We start from the raw sequence: 20,176 nt of genomic DNA, 5'->3' as shown, positions 1-20,176 counted from the left end.
GTGTGCAGGGTAGGGGGTAGGTGTGTGGGGCCGGAGGGTATGTGTGGGCACTGGGGCCTCAAACAGCCCCTGGCAGGCTGGAACTGTGCAAGTGAAAAGCCACAGTTTCCCATGCTTTTGTCCTTTAAAGGAGAATCCATTTTTGAAGTTTGTTCATGACTCTTTCATATATTCTTGCAACCCACTTTTGGGTCATGACCGACAGGTTGAGAAACACTGATCTAAACTCAAGCATGATGCGACACAGACCTAACACCCTAACCCACCACACGTAAAGCAGAGGAACCACAGCAGCCAAAGTCTTGCTTCTATGAAATGTTGTCAATATAGGCTCAAGACATCCCTGATAGAGGGCTACCCCCTGCCCCACAGAGGAGGACAACCCCCCTACAGTCCATACCTGTTTGACCATGGGATAAAATTCCTTCCCAACCCCAAATATGCTGATTGGTTTGACTCAAAGAAGAGGGGCAAGACCCTCTAGCCAGGAACTTCCAGAAGAAGCACTGGCACAGCCCCCAGTTCCCCCTCCAAACCCAGCACCAATTCCTGCTTCTGAATTCACATGTCTTTCGGGAGAAGGGGGAAAAAAACCCAGAGATTTTAAAACTGTTTAAAAAATGAAAGAAGAGGCCTCTTGTCTTTTCCCTCCCAATGTGTGAAATGAGCACATTACTGTAAGCAGCAGCTCCCTGGCTATCAAGGTTTCTGCTTCCTGGGAAGGGACCAATTTGTAATGGTGAGATCATGACATACAGGAATATTGGTAAATTGTTTAAACACATCAAGCCAAATCATGTTAGAGGCCTGACAGTGGATAAAGTGAATCATGGGGTTAGCTGGGATACGGGGGATCTGAGAGAGTAGCTAGGTTCAACAGGCTCCAGAGATGTAATTAAGGCACTGTAATTCAAATGCTTCCTGTTTTGTTATTTGATATAATATAGTAACTGTTACTCACCAGAGCCCCCAGAGCTCATCCCTTCTCTGTTTCATCCTCAGAGTTCATTCCTCCCCTCCCCACAGGCCTTTTATCTTTGGTTAGACATACAATGCAAGGTTGCTTCACAAGGGGCTCCTGGACAGGGCTCTGCAGGACAGACCTGGCTGAGAATGTCCATACAAAAGGCTGGACTTTCAGGGATCATTTCTATAGTTGGTAACTAGAGGAGTGCGTCCATACGGAAGGTTTTTCCATCAGAAACACACACGGTCAAAATGGAAACTTCCTGTAGGAATATGCTGATTTCAACAAACGTTTGTGTCTATAGAATAAAAACAAAGGATCTTGATGAGGCCAAAAGTGCCCTGACATTCCACTGACACGATTCCTTTCCATTTTCCATTGAGAAATGGGGTTTTGGTCTTCAAAAATCAAAGCACATGCATGTCAACATCAAAACAAAGTGCCTCAATTGGTCCCCAAAACAATGTTTTGCAAAATTTACATTGCGTATTTCCAAGTTCAACATGTTATTGTGATCTGGGGATGAAAAAAAAGCTTCAAAACCACTTTATTTCCCATTAAATTCAAATTTTTCCCACAGTCCTACTTCACAGCAAGGTTAACAGGGATAGAAGAGCCCTGGCTGGAGTCTAGAGAAGACCGTACTATCAGCCTTTGAACAGCCAGGGAAGAGGCCCTGGCAACAAGTATTTTGGGTTGAAGCAAGTCATCAGATGTAAGGGAAGTGGCAGAAGAAGGCCTGTCAATTCAGGAGAGGCTTTATTCAGGTATCTGACTTGGCTGGTGGGCTACACAGAGCTGGAGTCCTGACTTCAGCTTCTAGCCACATTATATGGCTGTCATTCCAGACATCATCTGTCAGCTCCAGCACCTGGTAGGCAAAAAGATGGTGTGCCCTGAAGCAAGTCTGAAAAAGACATTCCTCCCCAAAGAGGGCAGCATTTGAAAGGTCAGGCATGGGTCTGGGATCTGATCCCTCATGCACTCCATTGTGACTTACCTGACTGAAGTGGCTTTCAAGAAGTCTTCCACCAGTGTATCCCAGGCCTGCATTCTGCTTTGGCAGCAATTCACACTCATCTGGCCATCATGCCCCTGACAGCCCTTGTTGGAGGGCAGTGAGGGTTCAGGCCAGAAGTGCCTTATAGGCAGGCAAGGTTCTTTGAGTAGATGTGATATCTTTTATTAGATCAACTGAATAGTTGGGAAAAGTTTCCGGCGCAGTCAACTCTTCAGGCATAGGAAGTCTGTTATAGGCAGATCCAAGTCTCAGGTATAGGGTAGGAACTGGCTGCTGTTCCCTCCTCCATTCCCTTGCTGCTGCTCCCTCCCAACACTGCTCTCTGGCTGCTGCCAGAACAGCTCCTAACTCCTACTCTTGTCAGCCTTCCCTTTGTTTGCCTTTGTCTTACCCCATCAGTGCTTACATGAATAAACTGTAGCCACGTGCTTGCCTGATTTAGGGTATTTCAGGCTTTGGATCTATTGTGCAGGATGCCCCAAAGAGTGTCTTTGATCACAAATCTAAGCACCCACGATGATGGGAAACTATTTTGCTGCACATGCAGAGGCAGCCAAGAACAAACATATCTACCTCTAATGAATGAATGCAGGTGCAGAGGTAAAAAGGATATACTGATACCCCTCTCCAAGTGCCAGAAAGCTATCGCATGTTTCCCTAGATATCCCTTATAAAGGCCATCCTTAATTCTTCAGCTCTGAAAAGAATCATTAAAAACATGGTGTCTCTTTTCAGAATCATTAAAAAAATTCTAGCCGAATGCAAGCATAATTCAAACCAGATTTTTGAGCATGTATTGCCCCCTGGCAGGGTGGCAAACTCCCCCTGAAGTCAGTGGAAGCTTTGCATAAAGGCCAGTGCCAAGATTCTGCTATTGGGCAAGGAAAGAATTGTTACACTTGGTGTCAGTGAGCAAACCGGCTTCTCTTTGTATCAAATCCAAAGGTTAACTCCCATTGAGTGCATGCTATGAGATCATGTGGATCACATGGAGGTACACGTTACTTATCTTGGACACTTTAAACACTAATTACATTTGTTTTTATATTAAAATGGTACAATACGAGGAGGTTTCTTTCTGTACCTGGCAATTACTGTGCATGACTAGCTCCTATAAATCTCTCAAGGCAATTCACAGAGAGGTGTAGGTGGGTGAGTGAGTGGGTGTGCTCAGCTCCTAGATCTACAGCTGGGATGTGCCCATGTCAATTGTCAGTTCCTGGTTTGAACCACACAGCCTAGAAAGTGAAAGGTATCACTCTGCTATACCAAAATTACTACAGAAAATGGTGTTCAGCAATGTTTCAGTGAATTAGATGAAATCAATGCATTTCATTGTCTCTACGGTAAGCCTGTAAATTGTCTGTTTATGTGCATCAAGTGACTGACCTTGTGTGTATGAATGCAATAATAAAGTCATACAACAAGTTCAGTTTCCTTGCTCAAGTACTAGCAGGAGCTATCACACTTGACTGATTTTCCAGCAGTCCTGGAGCTGAATAGCCACAGCTTAAATGCTTCAAAACACTTTCAGCCAAAGTAGCTCATGTGCAGCATGCATTACACAGCAGACAGGTGACACAGCTATCAGATGCAGCTACTTCTGGGGTGAAATGCAGCCCCTCTGATGGAATCCAGGCACACTACTGAACCTCTTAGGGCAGAAGGTGAAGAACAATGCTGTAGCTGCTTGAGATTTCATGGGGTCTTTTAAAGTAGGCAGAGTATGCTGAGCTGCAAATCCCTGTGCAATGACTAGTCACTGTACCAAGGCTCTGTTTGCTTGGGTAAATCATACAACTGTCACCAGATGTTTCTTAGGCCCTCTGTGTAGTTCTGATGTGACATTGCACATGAGGGTTTGTCTACACGGAGTTAGGATGAACTGACTAAAGGGGTGAAGTTAGCATACAAGTGAAAGTGCATTACCCACCCCTATGGGGATGCCCCAACCAGTGTCTGTATGGTGGGGAGATGAACGTGCTTAACTTACATGCATTAACTTTGTGCTTTTAATTAACTTATTTTAGGTTTCCCAAGCATTCCCACCATGACTCCCCCTCCAGGTTTCCATTCAGGAAGTGGGGAAGTCCAAAGCTGAAAAATGTGGATCTTCTAATCTAGTTTTGAAGACACCATCTCACTGTGTCCCTCTAGCTGGTGGCACATCAAATGTTTGGGAGAAGATGGGGCATGGGGGAAGAGAGAATTCTTGCTTGTGGCCAGCTAGCCGCTTGGGAGCTAAGGGGCTAGTGACTCCTTCAAACGTGGCTTCATTAATAAGCAGGCAGAGCTGCCCACTCTGTTGGAAATGGAGCTGTTTGCCCACACCAGAGGCCTTGATTCATTGGTGCTGTTGACACCTTATGACTGTGCCAGGACTCCACCTGGCCCCAGCCAGCTGTTCAGGCCCATCTCTGCTATTACTGAGGGATATTTCTTGCAGCCAGAGGAAAAAAAACAGATGGTTTAAGATGCTCATTGTATTTGCATAGACCCTGGCTAAAGCTTTGTGCAGAACCTCTCTCCACCTCTCCAGACACTTGGAACCAGTTGGGGCTGCAAAGCCAGACCCAGAGCGGCCCTGCAACTCCATTGCTGCTCATGCTATGTGTCAGCCCTGCTTGCTTTGTAACAGCAAGGGTACAAGCTCTGGGTGGGAGGCAAGGGGGGGAATGCAGCGGCAACAAAACAAGCAGTGTCCCACCCATGGAGGAATGCAAGCAGGGCTGTGTGCAGGGAGGAAGGCGCTGCTAGTGCTTCACCCTTCCCCACAACCCTTCTAGCTTAGGGCTGGAAGAGCACCTCGCTGTGTGATCCAGCTGGCTGACAGGAATGCCAGGCCACAGAGATCTCTGCTATCCTGGGGGCTAGTAGCAAACACTCCCTCAATCTTACTGAGTTTATTGGCTCAGGTAGAGCACTCTATAGCATCGCTTACATCAACATTTCTCCTACAAGCGCCGATAACTGTAGCTCCAGGTGCAGTAGTCATGAAGGGAGCACAAGGACCCTGAAGTTTCTCCCCCAGTTCTGAAAACCATATTCTGAGAGGGTTTTGCTGATGGATGGTTTGATAATTAACACACCAGGGCCCACTTTTGCACCATCTTAACTACTGTCCCTGCTCAGTGCTGCTGCAGATAGTGAAGCACAGGTGATGTTGTGTGTTGGGGGAGAGGGTTGATTTGAAGAAGGGCTTCAAGTCTTGCGGTGCCAGCACAGGGGTGTCAGACAGAGCCCATGTGCTAGCAGGAGAGTTTTGTTTGCCGTGCAGACAGGACGCCCTGGTTATAGGGCTGCCCCAGGGGCTGAGTTGCTTCTCTGTTCTGTCCCTGTCCGCAGAGAAAACCCCTTGGCCCAGCCAGACACATAGGGCTGAGTCCTCAGACCCCCAACAGCTCCTCCACACAACTGTGGCAGTGTAATGCAGCCAGAACAGAGCAGCTGTGCAGTCCCCTGCTGGGAGAGGACTTCTGACTGGCATAAACACTAAAGAGCCAGTTCTGCCATCAGCCACTCCAGCCTCACTCCTGGTGCAGGGGGACATGCTGAGGGAAGAAGGGGCAGAGGGAGCTTTGCTGTGCTGCACTGATATGGTGGTGTGTGGACTATAGGGACCATCTGCTGAGGGTGTAAGTGAAGATAAGCCCTAGGCGGGGCTGAAGCCAGCACGCGTCACCCTGTAGGTTCCAGGAGCCATATCTTGCCTCCCTGTGTGATCAGTCTCACTCAAACTGTGACTCAATTCACTGATGATCAGTCAGCCCCAAAGACATTCCCTGGCTCTAGTTTTCTCTAGATATTTAAGAGACACTGAACACACATCTTGCTCCCAAGAGAACTCCCATTTTTCTTTTCTCTTCAAGAAGAGAGTTAAAAAATCTTCTTGGCCTCCCTCGCATCCTCTCTGACACTTCACCTAACACCTGGCCCCGTGGACGCCAGTTCACCTGCAGGGAGGGCACTGGCTTCCATGGGTACCTTTGCTAGAAGATGTCTGATCTTCCGAACAGAGTTTATACTCTTGCACCTGTTGTGGTCCAGATATGAGTCAATGTTGTAATTGATCCTGGCATCAGGGCTGGCATGGGAGTGCTCTGCCCCAAGCAGCAGGGGGATGACACTACCAGCCAGAGCCTCTTCTGGCTCCAGGATTGTGCAATGGCATCTTCTCCTGTGTCTAGACATCTTCAATGGGACACAAATATGGGTGGGAGGCAGCTCTATGTACTCCTCCCTCCTCTCTTCTTCTATCTGATGGGGGTGGGGGAGCAAAAGATCCAAAGAAACAGGAACTGTTCTCTTCATGAGACCTGGGTAGACTGAACAAGGGGTCAGGGCCTCCCTGCTCTGCCAAGCCAAGGCAGACAAGGGTCCAGGGACCCCGATGTCACTACAGGTGATAGAGTCATGCTGAACTCCAAGGGGACCTCTTACACAGCTTCTCCTGACCCTGGGGCTACCACTTATGAAATCAGCCCTGTCCACTTGCTCCCATGCGGGTGCATCAGAGTTGGGCAGTCAGGCAAAGTAGGTGGTTCAAAAGCAGCCCTGAGCATATACCAACCATGCTGCTTTCTGGCATTCTGGAAAAAACAGCTGGAGTAGTGGCCCCAGGGCACACCCAGCAATGCCAGGCTCCTTGATACTCTTGTTTGTTACAGCTGCCTATGGCTAGGGGGGGTTCTGTTCCCTGCAATTCACCATGCCAGTGACAACAGTAACATCATTTACCTTATGTCCCCTGAGCATGATCTGCACACAGTTGGTTATAGCTTGGTCAGCAAAGAGCAGGGGAGGCCAACCTCCCCGGCACAGATTCCACGAGTGGCACAGGGAACCCCTGTGTGTGGCATGCAACAGATTGTGGGGGACTGGGAGATAGGGGGGAGCAGAAAACAGAGCAGCAGTTTGGGCAGGGAGCCCAGGGTAGGCAGCAGAAAGCTGAGCAGCAGTTTGGGCAGGGGAAAGGGATCAGAGCAGCATTCAGGATGGGTGTGGGGCTGTGTGGCATGCCTGCCAAAAGTCTGGCACCCAGTGGCATATAGCATGTAATGTGACCAGCCACATGCTGCCGTCTCTGCAAATACTGCTCTCAGCCAGAGGAGCAAACTCAAAGGAGCACACATACACCTCCTCCTCCCCCAGAGAAAAATGAATAATCTAATGCAGACTTTTTCTGTCTCTGTTAAGCCTCTTTAATAATGAGAAGCTTTAGTGCTCAGTTAAAGGGAATCCTGATGGAAGCCGACATTTAAATCCATGTTCCCTCCTTTGCTGTACTCCCAGTACCTGTTCCCTAGTTTACATGCACGTCTTCATATTGATTAGGCACAAGCTGGGGCTTTTCTCTCTCACAGTGATCAGCAAAACAAAGATAAATAACCGACCAGGGGCCCGCCCGGGAGGTGAATGTTAGTTACACTGAAATGGGAGCAGTCCCCATGTCTCCAGCTCACGGCCGCACACTGCAGCTGAACACTTGAGCGACTTGCATTGGCTCTTGTTTTCTCTCTGCAAAGGCACAAGGTCCAGAGGTCGTTCTCCATAGAGGAAATCTCACACAGCACAATGCCTGCCCAACCTGCCTTCTGGCGATGACATCATATTAGTTTCTGGTCCAGTGGTTGATTTGGTGCAAACCTCAGAGACTGGCAGTCTTCTCTGGAGGTAACAGGTCTGTCCTGTTGTTCCTTACATGGCCCTAGCTCTGCCAAGAATTTCCGTGTATAGAAGCAAGATTTGCAAGGTTAAACTAGCACAACCGTTCTACTTGCACTTGGCATGGATTGTGACTGCTTCTTTCTCAGCTCTGGCGATGGGCACTTGAAGCCCAAAAGCTTATCTGACATTGCTCCTAGTGATACAAGCTGGTCCAGTAAAAGATAACACGACACTTCCCAAGTCTTCCTGCTGTCTTTTCCCTGGGCTTTAAGGGCTAAACCCTCCTCCACCACCCGGCATGCACCTCCTATTTCTGTGTAGCTCATTTAAGCTGTTTCCAGATCGGTTTCAAGGTTATATGGATCAAATCTTGGAACAGAGTGAAATATTAGAGAATAAGATTAATAAAACATTTCAGCTCCCAGGTCTCCCATCAGTGTGTGCCTATGTAAGTGTGTGAGTTGAGGAAATTTCTACATTGATTCACCAGGTGCATGCACAGGACTATCTATGTATGGCAGGCAGGAGAGGGGAATGCTGATGTTAGAGGGGAATGCTCCATATGCATACATGCTCCATATGAATGCAGTGGGTTGTAAAGCAGGGAGGATTTCACCATCATCCCCAGTGTGAACATTTGTGTGTAAGTGTGGTGGCTTGGTATGAATGTTGCTCTCAGTGGGTGTATGGGCACAAAGAATTCTTCATTGTTGTCACTGTGTGTGAGACTCCGGGGAGGGGGGATTCTCCATTATTCTCAGTTTGTGTGCGTGGCTCAGGAGTTCTCTATTGTTCTCAGCCTAAGCATGCATGCCAACATGTGGTGGTGAAAGAGTCTTCATTTTTCTGGCTGTGGGTGTATGGAGAAGCCCCCCTGTTCTCCCTCCATTTGTGTGAATTCCCCATGGTTTTCAGTGTGTGAGTGTGTGTGTATGGGGGGGGCGGGAGTGTTGTGAATTGGCCACTGTTCTTAGAGAGAGAATGTGTGTGTGCCTGTGTTGTGAATTCTCCACTGTTCCCAGTGTGGGTGTGTGTGGGGGGATTTCCCATTGTTCTCAGTGGGAGCTGTTAGATACTAAGCACTTGTTCATCTGGCCCTGTAACATATTACCAATGCCACCCTGTCACCTTCTAATGATTACAGCACTTTTCCAGGGGTGGCGGCAAGTATATTGAGGAATCACAGAGACAGAGCCAGCAATTCATCCAGTGGGCCTCTTAGTTTGCAAGGATGCTTCAGGCCTTAAGTTTACAGAGTTGGTATTTGTGGTCTGCCTTTCTATGGGCTCTTAAAGTCAGAAGTAGGCAGTGATCACAGCAGGTCTGTGAGGTCCAGGTCATGCAGTATCCCAAGGGGCAGCAGGAATTTTATGAAAGGCACAATGCAGGACAGCGTCTGGTGTTCCTATCAGCAAAGCATGCGCTTGCCACTGCACGTGACTGATGCTGCTTTGCTGGGGAATCACATGGAGCACTGGGCACCACTGAAGTTAAACTTGCATCCTGGGTTTGACTTCAGTCTGAAAGCTGCTGAGGGCTCTGCACGTGGTCTAGGTGATTGTATGAATCCCCCCCCAACAGCATTTTCACAGTATACTTTAGAGAAAGGTTTTATTGAAAGCTGCACCTCTGATCACATAGGCAGTTTGGCGTGGATGCAGAAGTCAGGAATAGGTCTAAGGGGCTAAAAATCAAGAATAAAATAACCTCTGCCACTGGGCAAGGAAAGAGCCCCTCACCAGCTTTCAAACTGAAGTCTACCCCAATGTACAAGTTTGACTTCAGTGGTACCCAGTGCTCCATGTAATTCCACAACACAGCAGCATCCATCACTTGCATTAGCAAGCACATGCCTCATTGACAGGAACACCAGATGCTGTCCTGCATTGTGCCTTTTGTAAAATTCCTGCTGCACCTTTGGATACTGCCTTCAGGGTAAGCCTGATATCAGCCTTGTGGCTCTTGCTTACATCCAGCAGTATGTAGGGTCTTTGGGCCCTAGGCAAGGCTAGTTCAAAAATGCCCACCAGTGCTACTCCTAGCTCGGCTGCAGTATAAGACTCTTGTGGCAAAATGTCCCGGCCAATACCCAGTCGTGTTGTCTAGCTGAGAAGTTAAGGTTGAGGCTTGGACAGCTGCCAAACCCCAAAGGAAGTAAAGGGTTAATAGTCTCTGAATAGGGAGTACTTAGGTGGCCATTAGCTGGAAGGGAAATCTCTGTGACTTTGTCTGGGAAGGTGTTAAGATGCAAAAAGAATAAATTGGAAATCAGAGGAAGGGGCTAGAGAAGCCAAGTAATTACCTGTGGGTGTGTCACCTAATTTCCTGACTTTTAAAACTCTGAAAAGTGTGAAAGATAATATTCATGGCAAAGGGCGCCCAGATGGTGCTTAAGAAAGGAGAGCTTCATTTCCTTCACAACAAATTCCGAGAGTCATCTTTTATATGGTCAGGGCCAAGAAGGCAATCAAGAAAGGAGTCTGGGGGAAATGAATTGTCAAAGAAGATGCATATTTGTATGATTAAATGTCAATATGTACCTTGGATTAAGGAACAGGAATTTACACCTCTTTTAATTGTGTCAGCAAAAATCAAATTAGAACAAGACTGTAAATTCTAGCCTCAAGTTGATGGGAGAGATGTTTCCTGAGGGCCCTACACACCCTACCATATGGCTGGGAAAAGAAAGGAAGGGGGTGCAGGAGCAGAGTTTACTCTAAGAAGACCTAAAGGTAGAAGGCATGGCAGGGTGTCACCTTAAATACTAACTGCTTCAGAGATGCATAAGTTTTCACAGGTGATAGCCTACTTCAGCAGATGCCATGCTGTCCCCTACCCTGCCTGACTTCAGATTCACACAACCTCGCTCAGGCTTAAAGGGAACATCTCCTGTCTGCACAAAGAAATTCACCGTTTAAATGCTTCTTTCTCCTGGTTTATCTGTACAGAACAACATATGACTGTGTGTAGGAAGCATGCTTTGGTCTGCACTCCTAACAGGGTGATGAACTATCTTTTCCTGTCCAGGAAGACAACCTGTTTCACAGCTAATTAGTTATGTTGTGTCCATGGGGGTCTGTAAGGCCCAATTACAAAGACAAATAGGTATTCTGGGTTGCCATCTTCCATTACAGCAGTGTCCTAATAGTATTATGAGGAAGTTTGGGTTTTTTTCAGATCCTGCAGATAATTTTTCTCACTTTTTCCCTTTGCAGATTCTTTGTTTGTGGCTTTCAGAGAAGGACCCAAGATGTCAGCATAGATTCTTCCTCCTCCTTAGCCGTTTTTCATACCAAAATAAAGTCAGAAATAGCAGCGTGCAAAGAAAATAGGTGAAGGATAAACTGGACAGTTAATGATTTGCGTTGTTCTTGCCGTTCTGTTTCCCTCCTGACTTCGGATGCACTCTAGGGACAGGATCTGTACACACACCAGCAGTCATGGGGCTACTCCTTGGGTAGGGGTGGCCTGATGTAGGGGAACCGGAGCCAGCTCTTTCTGGAGGTAAAGTTCTGTCAACAGGGTCCTGGATGCTTTCACTCTGAACATGGATACCCAGTCCACTCTGCCATAGGACATACAAGTCACCAATCTCCTCTCAGCAAATATCAGCCTATCTACAGTCCAAAATAATGACAGGACTGCATGATGGTCCCACAGTGTGGCTCTAGTACATCTCCTTCGTCCGCACAGACCAGACACTACAGTAGTGTGACACTGTCCAGCTGTAAGCATGTTACACAGTAGGATCCCCATCCTCTGACAGGCCCGGTGATCTGCACAGACATGGCAACCCTCTTGCTTGTAACCAATTGTGAACTTGGGGCCTAAAAAAAGCCCTGGGCTATTTTTGTGGTGCAGACAGAGGTTTTTTGGTTTATTTGCACTGCAAGCACAAAGGCATGTGGAGATCCAGCCTTTCTATGCCTGACCTTGGCCCAGGTTCCGATTAATAGTGTGGATGAACAGCCCCATAACCAAACCACCGCTTTAACCTTGGCTGAAAAATTGGCTCTGCTATTAATTCGATTTGCTTTGTAACCAGGTCAGGGCATAGTCACGTTCAGCACATCCTCTGACTTGCTTATAATTGTTAGGTCTTGCTGAGAGCTCGAATTCTGCAGGATGACACGAGTTCCCCACCAGGGTTAAAAAAATAAAAAAAGACAGTGGCTCAGACTAATTGCTGACTCACACCCCATTTCATCCTACTGGTTTCACTGAGTCAGCAATTCATCCAGCCCCATATCTGAAAATTTAGAGAACTCGTTAGATGAACAAAGTTCTGTTCCACTGTGGTAACCCATTTGTGCTAACTCCCGCCTGTCACATGCTCAGCTCTTGTCATTTGCAGTAAAATGAGGAAAACAGCAGTCATTATGAGCATGTAGAGGAAGGTCATTTGGAAAAGGAACTGTATCTTTTGCCCTTTCTTCCCGTATGGACCCCTAGACACATTTATAACTGCTCCAGCAGACAGTCATTTGACTGTGGATAACAAACCACCAATTAGTCTGAAGAGGTGTGAAGAAGAAATTATTCTTGAACAAGAGATTCCCCAATGGCAAATAACTGATTGTAATGAGCTAGCTGTTGCAGGAAGAGGTGGGGAAACAGCATCAGATACTTCATGACATGAATAAAGTCCCTTTTGTTGAAATAACATTTTCTAAGATTTTAGTGGTCAGCAAAGTTCATCATTACCTCATGGGAAACTATCTCTTGTTTCAGCTGGACTGGGCCTGTTAAGTTTGCCTCTCTCTTGGCAAATTCTTGGGCTGTTGTTTTCTGAGATTTGCTGTAGGTAAAACATCTACATTTTGTTCTTTCCTTTCTAAAAAAAAAAAAAGCAATCCAATTAAGGCTACTGGCAATCAACAGCTTACAGTGGGCAGGTCACACTTTTCCTCCATTAGATACCATTAATTGGCATTACTGCAGTGATTCTCAAACAGGGTGCTGCTAGATCTTTTGATAGGTGTGAGGTGATAAGGAAGGTGTGAGGAGAGAAGCAAAGAAAGGCAGGCTCAAGCTTGTAACCCTGCCTAGCCAATCCTCCACCCCCTCCCCCCATAAGCACTGTAATACATATATAAATTCATTTTTGAATTCACAAATGTTATGGAGGGTTACCTCAAGTTAAATGAGGGGTGCCTTGAGTCCAAAAAAGGTAGAGAATCACTGCATAACTGATTCTTCTTCTACCTTTTGGAGATCCCCTTGAAGAACTAGACAATACTGAATGTGCAACAACAGCCTGACCCAGCACCGAATACGGTGGGAGCTGCTCAGAGTTCAGCACTTTTGAAAACCAGGCCATTGATATAAGTGTATACATATGGACTTTTTTTCAAAATCCCACCATTACAAAAATAATCCCGGTACAGCATTTCTAATGGAAGCTGTTAGAAACTGGAATTTAAAAACAAAAAGAGACCATCGTTTTTGGAGCCATGCCCCAGCATAGGGGAAGTGTGATCCTTGCATATTCAGTTAGTGTCATGCCTGGTAACGCAGGGGTATTAGGTAGAGGATGTTAATCTTTGAAAGCTGTAAGTGTCTTACCCCGGCTTACACGGGAAGTCTGTGGCAAAAGCTAGGAATAGAATTGGTATCTCCTGACATGACATCCTGTGTCTGAACCACAAACCCATATGCACTGCGTGCCCCCAGAGCTGTGCAGATCACTCCACGCTTTCCCCTGTACTCCCTTACCAGAAATGTTAGTTTCCCTTGCAAAAACTAGTCACCCACTCAGTGCTGTAAGTAAAACCGCATCCCGAGGCAGACAAAGAGTTAACAGACTCTTCTGAAGATATATTTGCATGCTGATAGAGGGGAAGTGTAAGGAAGGCAGCCTGGGGAGAATAAATGGGAAATTATGCAAAGGCCTAGTTAAGAGAGGGCGGAAGGGGCAAAGGAAGAGAGTCCCCTGAGTGTGTTTTCAGAATTTCCTCCTCTGGGTTTCAAAAGCAGGTGAGAGAAGTAATCACAGCCATGGAAATTGCCTGAGCAAGGGCCCCCAGTGAGAGTTAGCTAATTAAAAGGGTGCAGGCAGCAGTTTAAATCCATCTGCATCCCAAGCAGCAGCCGCCTGTGCTTAATAGCAAGGTACCAGGAACATTCACCTGAAAGGTTCCTGGGTTACCAGAGGGAAATGGTTCACCATCCCATACCTTGGAGGGGTAGCACAGACCTCATAATCTGAGGGGGCTGAGTAGCTGACAATCAGGCCCTGAGCTTTCCTGAAAACTGGCTCTGTAATGGAAACAGGGTCCCCAAACCATAGAGGAAAAGAGATGACAGGCACTGGCTGTTCAGCCCAGGAGTTTATGTTTTGCACTGCAACAGGCCTTGGGTTGGGATTTTTAATCCAGCGTTTTTGTCTAATCAGAGTTTTGACCTGGGATCAGATGAGCAGAGGTGGAGGACTCTTGTAAACTCTGTCCAGAAAATGAACCTGACCCATTCAAACCACCAAACTGGCAAGTTGTAAATACAGTGCTTTTCATTGGTTGCTTTACCCAGGAGATCAGTACCATTACCTCATTTTATAGGGTGGGAAATGAGGCAGAGAGAGGCAAAGTGACTTGTCCAGTATTATCCAAGAGGGCAGCAGTAGAGTCTGGAACAGAGTCCAACTCCAGAAGCCCCGGATCATAAGGTGCGGGTGAAGCAACATTAAAGTGGAAGTGGATTTTGCTACCCTTGAATCATTCACACACAATAATGCACACATTCACATACCATGTGCTGCCCCTTTGCAAGTGCTGCAAATGGCTATGCCTGATACTGGACATTAAGAACCATGGGCCTAACAGATGTTGGCTTTAGGCCTGGGCTCATTATAACTTGCCACTCCTGCTAATGTCTCTTTGCTCCACAGGTGATAACTGCCCACTTCCCTTTCAAACGGTCACATTCATTAACACAATTAGGTTAAACTACTGCAATTGTTCTAACTTGCACTAAGCTTGGATTGTGACTGCTCCTTTCCCAGACTTGATGAAGGGTGCTTGAACCTCCTGCCACCCCAACCTTGCCTTATCTCTCTCCAAGGGAAACAAGCTAGTCAAATACAATATATTACTTTACCTTGCAGATCTTAGGAACTTCAATACACCTGCTTTCTCCTCTGACTGCTTAGGCTAGATTTTATTCTCACTCTCATGAGTAGGCCTAGTAACTTGAGTCTGACAAGGCCAGAAAAGTGTATTTTTTAGTTTGTATTAGTTAAAATAGTGTACGGCAGTGGTTCTCAACCTTTTTAGACTCAAGGCAGCCCTGAATAGATATGAGGCACCCTTTGATAGATTCAAGACACCCCTTGGAATATGCCAGTTCTTAGTTTTCACTGTTTATGTTTTGGCTACAGCAAAATAATAGAGCAGTTTTTCTGTTGCAAAGAACTCAGAAAGACCATAACTATGGACTTCTGTTTGAAATCTCTGGGTATCTATACACGTGTTCTGGGATTGGGGGGGGGTGCATTTTAATTAGAGCAGCTCCTGAACAGCTGCTGTAATTAAAACACCGGAACATCACAAGTATTCAGTATCCCACATTTCAAAATGGCAGCATGTTTCAGAACACGCTGGAGCACGTGTAGGTAAGGTTCTTTGCAGGGGCAATACAGAGGGGGTGCACGTGGGTGCATGTGTACCCCCTGAGTGTGGTGGTGTACCCCCTGCAAAAAGGTGCCAGCAACAGTGTTGACAGCGCCTGCAGGTGGTCGCCACTTGTCACCCCCCCACCAACACTGCCGGTGGCATTTGTGAGCAGTCCATGGTCGCTGCTGACACTGCCAGTGGTGCCTGTGGATGGTTGCCAACCCTGGTCGGCACTCACAACTGTCCCGCCACCGACAGTGCTGGCAGCATCTACAGGCGCTCCCAGCTTACCACTGCCTAGCTGCTGCTGCTGCCACCATGCTCCTACTGCTGACAGCACAGCTGTGCCCCCCAGCTGCTGGGGATATGTGCCATTCATGGTTCTTTGGGTAGATGTGATATCTTTTATTAGACCAACTGAGTAGTTGGAAAAAAGTTGTTTGCAAGCTTTCAGGCATAATCATCCTTCTTCAGGCATGGGGAGTCTCTGCTATTCTGAGACTCCAAGGAGCATATGCATAGACATACTCTAGGTTTGTCTTGTGAATCATCTAATAGTGGTAACATTGGGGGGCACCCCATGGCAACCTTGGAGGGATCCCCAGGCACCCCAGGATGCTATGGCACCCTGGCTGCAAATCCTTAGGGATTATCTACATGACCCAAATGATGGGTATAGATATAGCAGAAGAGCTACAGCACCATAGCTACCTGGTAGCTATGGGGAAGTCTGGTAGGATTTCATTAGATACACATTCTTTTCTGCAGTAAAAATAACTTTATTCCAAAGAGGAGAGTATTTATTCCAGAATGAAGTCTGGGAGAGTATATTACAATAGAAGTGTGAGTGTGCTGGAGTACGAATCTGTTCAAGAGAAGATGCACCCAAATTAGATGTTAGTAATGTGGCTGGTGTGATCTCCTGCCTTAGATTCAGTTTCCTATTCCTCCTCTTCCTTTCCTGTCATAGTCATCAGCCATTAGCTGGTCACCCATTAAAAGGTCAATCTGTCTGAAATCTGATGATGAATGATGGGTACACTCTGGGAAGATCACAGTGAGCCTCATGATTTAAAAACTGCCTCACTTATCCTTGATGATTAGCGAATTTGATTAGTACTAGTACCGGTGGTGAAGGCTAGAGTTAAGGCTATGTGTGACTTAAAAACCCTCTTTTTGCCTGTCCGAACTTTCCTGAGAAATCTCCCCAGGGAGGCTGAGTCATTCCACCCTTGGGCATTTACCATACTTGTGAGCTTGTTTTTTTGAAAATGTTGTGAGAAATCTCTTTAGTCTTTTTTGGAGAGGAAAAAATATGACTCTTCCAAGGATGCAGGGCAGTGGGGCAGGGAGGGGCAGGGGGTCGCTTTCTGCATTATGAAAATGAGCGCAAGTTTGCACAACCAATGCTGTGCCTAGTTTGTGCATTCTGCACCACTGTAAAATGTGGCCAACATGACATCGCTGCTGAGCATGCCTGGTTAGCATCTGCTTCAATTTTAAGAAGTCCTGGTGTAGCCTCAGCCTTGTGGTGATATCACAGTATGTTCTAGCTTGGCCCCGGGGAATCTGGGAGAATGCAAAGCCCCCGTGCTTTGACCTGCTGGAGGATCACTGCAGAATCTGTGACCCCTTCTGAGAAGAATCCAGCACTCACGCTCCCTGGACACAGAGATGGGAAAGCACCTCAGCTTCCAGGATTATTCCTGCCCCTGGTGCAGGAGTATGACAGGGAGGAGGCTTCCTATTCCTCTCTCAGCGCCAGGGACAAGTTAGCCCATGATTTCTGTACACAGGCCCAGCCAGCACAGGGAGGACAAGCCAGCACTACCACAGACACTTGCATTACATTAGTTACTCTGCCAGCCTGTGTGGGCAATGGGCATAAGCCTTGCAAGGAGGTCACACCAGGGCTGCTTCACACTGCTTCTGGTAGGGTCTGAAATCTTTGATAATGAGGAGAGCTCCCTCTGTGGTAACCCCCCTAATTTCTCCCTCTCTGTTAGCTATGTTTCCTTTCATCCATACCCCTTTAAGTACACCTCCCCAGAGACATGCCCTGTCCATGGTGCTCCTGCTCCTGCTCTGCTAGCCCTGGGCCACCAGTCTATCTCTGGGGCACCAGCTCTGAGCTCCCCACATTAGGTGCCTATATACATTTGTGGATCAGGGCCTTAGTTCTTAGGCTTTTCAAAGTGCTAGGCAGCCCTCTGAGTACTCTGCTGTGCTGTGTGAATTTCATCACACCCAAGTGGGAATCCAAACCAGGCATCATCTACCTTGGGTTTTTGGCTCAGACTCTTAGTTAGGTGTAACTAACTTTCATAGCAAGAGGCATTGCCAGATGAGGGGTCACACAGCCTTAATATGCATTTGGACCCAGCTTCATTTTCATTTACAGCCATGTAAATCCAAAATAACAGCACTGATGTCAATAGAGTTGCTCCAAACTTCCATGAGCACAATATGCCCTTAGTGGGAAGTGTATCGGTCAGCCCTTGTAGCTAGTAAACTGAGGCAGAAAGGCTCCTAGACATATTTTGATTTAAGTACAATGGCCTAAAAGCCAAAGGCTGCATCTGTTGCTGGAGAGAGACATTTCTAGAGTGAAAATGGCTGTAAAGGTGAATAGTGGATTTTATTCTTTTCTTTCTCCTGATCTACGGTCTCCTGCTTTTCTGTGTCTACTGTTCTTTTCTGTCTGCAGTCCCTTTGCCTTTGCTAGGAATGGCAAATGGGTGACACAGAACAGCGGCTTCCTTTCTGACTCACTCTGGGACTCTGTGGAAACTAACCTGCAGCTTCTGCACAGCTCAGACCTCACAGGCTAGGGATAGATATCCCAAAAATCTGAGCCAGAATTGATTCAACATTTGCAGGTTAGTCTAACCTGGCTAGGCTGAACCAGTTTGTAACTGGACAGATATTCTCTCTGGACTGAGGAAATTCAGGAACATGTCTGCAGTGGCTCAGGCTAGAAGCTGGAGGGTGCTAGAGCAGCTGTCCCTTCCCTTCCAGAGGGCTGAGCTGATTGGGGGCATGGCCAGGCCCCAGCAGGATGCTCTGATTAGGGAGGTCTTTTTGCACCATCCCAGGTTTTTCCCCACTGGCTGCTCAAGGGGCATGAGTGTTGTCAGTCCCCAGCCCCAGGCTAGCATTCTGAGGCAAGGGGGTGGGGGGGAGAGGTGTACAGTACATGCATCTGTTGATGATACAGAGCTTTTCAATCTCCCTCTCCTTGCTTCTTTATACTGTCTGCAGCAAACTGACAGGCAAGCAAGCCAGAAGGGGGCTGATAACAGTGTTTATCACCCCATTAGCAAAACAATAGACACTCTCCATTAGTTCTAGCTCTTTTTAAACAGCTTTTTCCAAGGAAGTAAGTTACCAGCTACCAGCTGACCTGTTGATTAGCTCCAAAAAGCCCTAAGCAGATACTGTTTTGTGTGCCTGTCCCAGTGAAACTGAAGACACACAAAGAGACACCTCTCAGCATTAGCTAGCATACCATGTGCCTAGGGCCCATGCGGCTGGGGTCCGTGCTGTGGGAGATGGGATGGAGAGGGAGGGTTCCTTGTTTGAGCAGTAAGCAGCAAGGGGGGTTGGGGAAGGAGGAAGCCAGGCAGACCCTTCTGTACCTGCAGTCTCTGCTGAAGCTCTGGCCAGGGAGCAGGTGGGCACCCCCTCCCCTGGTCTGGAGCACAGAGTCCCACCCAGCCCAGCCTAGAGGGCATGTCAAGATGCTGGGGAAGTCTGGTTTAACTTAAACCAGGAAGGGGTCTGGGACAGACATTGCATAAACCTGTTTGACCCAAATCAGTTAAGTCTGATACTCCATTCAACCAAGTTTTTCTTAAACCAGTTTCAGCCATTTTCAAACCAGTTTATGTGCACTGAACTCATGTTCTGTTATAGGTTTAAACCAGTTTCTGATCAGTGATCACATAAACCAGTTTATGTGTAATGTCTGTCCCTAGCCACAGTGCTTGCCTTTTGCTGAAAAGAAGCCTAAACCGCTAGGCCCCAGGTGCAGCTAGAGCAGCCCAGAATCCACCATGCTTAGCAACAACAAAATCCAAGATCTGACTATCTGAGTGGGTAGAACAAAGGTGGTGTATTCAAAGTAGACATATAGCTATACAGAGTAGACAAAATTCTGGAGCTGGGAACATGATGTTCCACATACTAGAAAGGAGCAGACTTCTTCTGAGAGCAAATAAAAACTGTCCCTCCAGACCCAAGCAGCCCTTTGTGGGCTGGAACTCTGCCAGACTGCAAGGGGAAGCCTGCCATTTCCCATGTTTCTCTGCAGTGAACAGAAAACCTGGATGATCCCTGCACCATACTGGGAATCTGGGGGAAATGCTGTCCCAGAGTCATTCAGCCCAGCACTGGGATTTGATGTTCACATTTTGGGACTGTCTAGCCCAATTAGGGACAGGTGGTCACCCTACTTATTGCTCCATCCAGCACAGTATCCTGTATCTTGCAGTGCCAGAGAGTGGATACTAAAAGAAAGAATATTTGTGCAAGGCCTATTCAGGCTGAGCTGTCCCCTGCCCCTCTCCCCTTACAGCTTCCAGCATGCAGAGGCCTACAGAGTCTTAATTTGGAGTTTGCAGTCCTAACAGTCATGTTTAATGCCCCTTTTTGGCTCTATCCTGCACGAATGTTATCCAAAGCTCTTCTGACTTTTTAACTTGGTTAAATTATCAGCCTGTACGTACAAGCTTTTTGGGCAACATGCTCTACAAATTAAGTACAGGCCGTGCAAAAAAGAATTTCCTTTTGTTAGTTTTAAATCTGCTTCCTAATAATTTAATTTTATGTCCCTTCGCTCCATCACTTGGAGAGATGGTAAACAATAAATCCCCATTTACTTCCTCCATGCCATTCCTGATTTTTTAGACC

At 47.0% G+C, this 20,176-nt stretch overlaps 1 pseudogene; it reads left to right on the top strand.

The window, feature by feature from the left end:
• The first annotated feature begins 1,125 nt into the window (after positions 1 to 1,125).
• On the top strand, positions 1,126 to 1,223 carry LOC149870802 (small nucleolar RNA U3; annotated as a pseudogene).
• The last annotated feature ends 18,953 nt before the right edge of the window (positions 1,224 to 20,176 follow it).

The sequence above is a fragment of the Crocodylus siamensis genome, chromosome 2 (genome assembly GCF_052110815.1).
Source record: "Crocodylus siamensis isolate JL-2025a chromosome 2, ASM5211081v1, whole genome shotgun sequence".
Lineage (NCBI taxonomy): Eukaryota > Metazoa > Chordata > Crocodylia > Crocodylidae > Crocodylus > Crocodylus siamensis.
This window is presented reverse-complemented; position numbering and strand designations above follow the sequence as displayed.